This window comes from Physeter macrocephalus, chromosome 6, assembly GCF_002837175.3.
Source record: "Physeter macrocephalus isolate SW-GA chromosome 6, ASM283717v5, whole genome shotgun sequence".
NCBI classification, from domain to species: Eukaryota; Metazoa; Chordata; class Mammalia; order Artiodactyla; family Physeteridae; genus Physeter; species Physeter macrocephalus.
In genome coordinates, this window is record NC_041219.1 from 99,248,455 (window position 1) to 99,253,920 (window position 5,466).

The following is a 5,466-nucleotide window of genomic DNA, read 5'->3' on the forward strand; positions in this document are numbered from 1 at the left end:
TCCTTTTTATGGCTGAGTACTATTCCATTGTATATATGTACCACATCTTCTTTATCCATTCGTCTGTCGATGGGCATTTAGGTTGCTTCCATGATCTGGCTATTGTAAATAGTGCTGCAATGAACACTGGGGTGCATGTGTCTTTTTGAATTATGGTTTTCTCTGGCTATATGCCCCATAGTGGGATTGCTGGGTCATATGGTAGTTCTATTTTTAGTTTTTTAAGGAACCTCCATACTGTTCTCCAATAGTGGCTGTATCAATTTACATTCCCACCAACAGTGCAAGAGGGTTCCCTTTTCTCCACACCCTCTCTAGCATTTGTTGTTTGTAGATTTTCTGATGATGCCCATTCTAACTGGTGTGAGGTGATACCACATCGCAGTTTTGATTTGCATTTCTCTAATTATTAGAGATGTTGAGCAGCTTTTCATGTGCTTCTTGCCCATCTGTATGTCTTCTTTGGAGAAATGTCTCTTTAGTTCTTGTGCCCATTTTTGGATTGAGTTGTTTGTTTCTTTAATATTGAGCTGCTTGAGCTGTTTATATATTTTGGAGATTAATCTTTTGTACATTGATTCATTTGCAAAATAATGTATATTTTTATATATTATATATATATTTATATGTATAAATTATAAATAAGCATAATTATATATAATTATATATAAAATTTATAAATTATATTTGAATTTATTTTATATATTTATATATAAATATATATTATTATAATATTTAAATATATATTATTGTATAAATATATATTATAATACATATACATACACACGTGGAAACCATATCTTTTCTATCTGTTCATCTATCAATGGGCACTGAGTTTGCTTTCATATCTTGGCTATTGTATATAGTGCTGCAATGAACACTGGTCTGATTTAACTTTTCCGAATTATATTTTCATTAACTTTGGATAAATACTCAGCAGTAGATAGTGGCATATGGTAGTTCTCTTTTTAATCTTTTGAGCATGTTCCATGCTATTTTCCATAGTGGCTACATCAAATTACCTTACCACCAATGGTGCATAAGTTTTGCCACATTCTCACCAACACTTGTTACTTGTTGTCTTTTTGATAATAGCAATTCTGACAGGTGTGAGAGGATATCTCATTGTGTTTTTGATTTGCATGTATTTGACGAATATTGATGTTGAACATCTTTTCATGTGCCTATTGGCCACCTGTATTCCTCCTTTGAAAAAATGTCTGTTAGATCCTTTGCCCATTTTTTATTTGGGTTATTTGTTTTTTAGATGTTGAGTGGTAAGAGTTCTTTGTATGTTTTGGATATCAACCCCTTATCAGATATATTGTTTGTAAATATCTTCTCTCATTCAGTAGGTGGCCTTTTCGTTTTGTTGATAGTTTCCTTTGCTGTGAAAAACCTTTTTTGTATGATGCATTTCCATTTGTTTATTTTAGTTTTTGCTTCCCTTGTCTGAGGAGACATATCCAAAAAAATATTACTAAGACTGATGTCAAAACTGTACTGCCTATGTTTTCTTCTAGAAGTTTCATAGTTTCAGGCCTTATAGTTAAGTCTTATTTCATTCTGAATTTATTTTTGTGCATGGTGTGAGGGAGTAGTCCAGTTTGATTCTTTTGCATGTGGCTGTCCAGTTTTCCCAGCACCACTTATTGAAGAGACATTTCCCCATTACATATTCTTGCCCACTTTGTCATATATAAATTGCCTATAAAGTGTGGGTTCATTTTAGGGTTCTCAATTCTCTTCCATTGATCTATGTGTCTGTTTTTCTGCCAGTACCATATTGTTTTGATTTCTGTAACTTTGCAATATAGTTTGAATTCGTGGAGTGTTATCCTCCAGGTTTGTTTTTTCTGAAGGTCGTTTTGGCTATTTTGGTCTTTTGTGTTTCTATACAAAGTTTAGAATTACTTGTTTTAGTCCTGTGAAAAATGCTATGTCTATTTTGATAGGGATTGTACTGAGTCTGTATCTCACCTTGGGTAGTATGGTCGTTTTAACAATATTAATTTTCCAATTGATGAACACAATATGTCTTTCCATCTGTTTGTGCCACCTTCAATTTTTTTAATCAATTTGTTTCATACCTTTCCAAGTACAGGTCTTTTACCTCCTTAGAGTTATTCCCAGCTATTTTATTCTTTATGATATGATTGTGAATGGGATTGTGTTCTTAATTTCTTTCTGGTAGTTTGTTGCTAGTGTATAGAAATGCAGCATATTTCTGTATATAAATTTTGTATCCTGAAAGATTACCAAATTTATTAAGGTCAAGTAGTTTTTTGGTAGCATCTTTAGGATTTTCTGTGTATAGTACCATGTCATCTGAAAACAGTGACTGTTTTTCTTCTTCCTTTCCAATTTGGATTCCTTTTATTTCTTTTCCTTGTCTAATTGCTTTGGTTAGAACTTTCAATACTATGTTGAATGAAAGTGGCGAAAATGTGTGTCCTTGCCTTGTTCCTGAACTTAGAGGAAATACTTTCAGCTTTTCACTGTTGAGTATATTCACTGTAGGCTTGTCTTATATAGCTCTTATTATGTTGTCATGTGTTTCCTCTATACCCACTTTGTGAGGAGTTTTTAATCATAAATGTATGTTGAATTTTGTCAAAAGCTTTTTCTGCATGTTACAACATGAGCATATGGCTCTTATTCTTTGATTTGTTAATGTGGTATATCACATTAAATAATATGTGGACATTGAAACATTCTTGCATCCCTGGAGATAAATCTTACTCGATCATAGTGTGTGATCCTTTCAATGTATTCTTGAATTCAGTTTGCTAATATTTTGTTGAGGATTTTTTTTTATCTATGTTCGTCAGTGATATTGGCCTGTAATTTTCTTTTTTGTGATATCTTTGTCTGGTTTTTGTATCAGGGTGCTGCTGGCTTTGTAAAATGAGTTTGGAAACATTCATCCCTCTGCAGTTTCGTGGAGTAGTTTGGGAAAGGTAGGTATTAACTCTTTTCTGAATGTTTGCTAGAACTCAGTTTTGAATCTATCTGGTCATTGCCTTTAGTTTGTTGGGAGTTGTTTTATTAAGTGATTCAATTTCATCTACTGGTAATTGATCTGTTCACATTTTCTGTTTCTTCCTAGTTTAGTCTTGGGAGAGTGTACATTTCTAGGAATTTTTCCATATCCTCTATTTTGTCCATTTTATTGGAGTATAATTGTTCAGAGCAATCTCTTATGATCTCTTATGATCCTTTGTTTCCAATGTGTTGGTTATAATATCTCCTTTTTTCAGTTATGATTTTATTCATTTGCCCCCCCTCTCTTTCTCTATTGATGAGTCTGGCTAAAAGTTTATCAATTTTGTTGATCTTTCAAAGAACCAGCTCTTAGTTTCATTGATCTTTTCTATTGTTTCTTTAGTACCTATTTCATATATTTCTGCTTGTTCTTCTTATTCTAATTTATTTAGCTGTGAGGTTTGAGTCTTATTTGAGATTTCTCTTGCTTCCCGATGTAAGTTTCTATCACTATAAAAATCCCCACTTAGAACTGCTTTTGTTGCTTCCCATAGATTCTGGGTAGTTATTTTTGTTTTCATTTGTCTCCAGGTATTTTTTAATTTCTTCTTTGTATTCTTCAGTAACCCACTGGGTGTTTAATAGCATATTGTTTAGCCTCCATGGGCTTGGGGTTTTTGTGGTATTTTTTCTTTTTTTGTGTGTGGTTGATTTCTATCTTTTTGTATTGTGGTGGGAAAAGATGCATGATATGATTACAATTTTCATAAATTTACTGAGACTTGTTTTGTGGCCTAGCATATGAATTATCTTGGACTTAGCCTGGAGAATGTTCCATGTTTACTTGAAAAGAATGTGTATTCCTCTGTTTTTGGTGAAATATTTTGTATATATCTATTAAGTCTTTGGTCTTTAAGGCCAGTGTTTCCTTATTGATTTTCTCTCTGGTTGATTTCTCCATTGATGTAAGTGAGGTGTTAAAGTCCCCTATTACTATTGTGTTACTGCCAATTTCTCCCTTTATATCTGTTAATATTTGCTTTATGTATTTAGGTGCTCTTATGTTGGGTGCTTATATATTTACAATTGTTCTATCTTTTTCTTGGATTTATCCCTTGATCTTTATGTTATGGCTTTCTTTGTTTCTTGTTACAGTCTGTATTTTAAAGTTTATTTTGTTTAAGTCTGACTTTCTTTTCATTTGCATTTGCATGAAATAACTTTTTCCCCCCCCTCACTTTGTCTCTTGTGTGTCTTCAAGCCTGAAGTGAGTCTCCTGTAGGCAGCATATGCATGGGTCTTCTCTTTGTATCATTTCAGCCACTCTATGTCTTTTGACTGGAGCATTTTGTCCATTTACATTTAAAGTAATTATTAAGTAGATACTTATTGCCATTTTGTTAATTGTTTTTGGGTTGTTTTTGTATTTCTTTTTCTTTCTTTCTTCTTCTTTTGCTCTCTTCACTTGTGATTTGATGACTGTTTCTAGTGTTATGTTTGGATTCCTTTCTCATTTTTTTCCATGTCCTATAATCTATTATAAATTTTTGGTTTGTGGTTACCATGAGGTGTGTATGTATATATATATTTTTAAGTTGTTAACTTCTTAAGCTCAAATGCATTTTAACAGTCCTGCATTTGTACTCCCCTCAACAGTCACCGTTTTTGACATCATATTTTATGTTTTTGTTTTGTGTATCTCTCAACTACTTATTGTAGATATAGACAATTTTATTACTTTTGTCTTTTAACCTTCCTAATAGCTTTATACATGTTTTATTTACTACCTTTATTGTATATTTGCCTTTACCAATGAGATTTTTCCTTTCATAATTTTCTTATTTATAGTAGTGAGCTTTATTTTTGACTTAGAGAAGTCCCTTTAACATTTGTTGTAAAGCTGGTTTGGTGGTGCTGAACTCTTTTAGCTTTTGTTTGTCTGTAAAACTTTTGATCTCCCCATCAAATCTTAATGAAAGCCTTGCCAGGTAGAATATTCTTGGTTGTACATTTTTCCCTTTCATCATTTAAATGTATCATACAGTACATTAAATGTATCATACAGTACAACTCTTCTGGTCTGCAGACTTTCTACTGAAAAGTCATCTGATAGCCTCATGGGAGTTTCCTTTTATGTAACTTGTTGCTTTTCCGTTGCTGCAGTTAAGATTCTCTCTGTATACTTAATTTTTTTCCATTTTAATTACAGTGTATTTTTGGGTGCTCCTCTTTAGGTTTATCTTGTTTGGGACTCTCTGTGATTCCTGGACCTGGATTTCTGTTTTCTTTCCCAGTTTATGAAAGTGTTCAGCCATTATTCATCTTCAACTATGTTCTCTCTCCCTTTCTCTCTGTCTTCTTTCTCTGGATCCCTATAATGTGATTGTTAGTACATTGATGTTGTCCCACAGGTCTCTTAAACTGTCCTCATTTCTTTTTATTCTTTTTTCTATTCAGCTTGTGTGATTTCCACTATGTCTT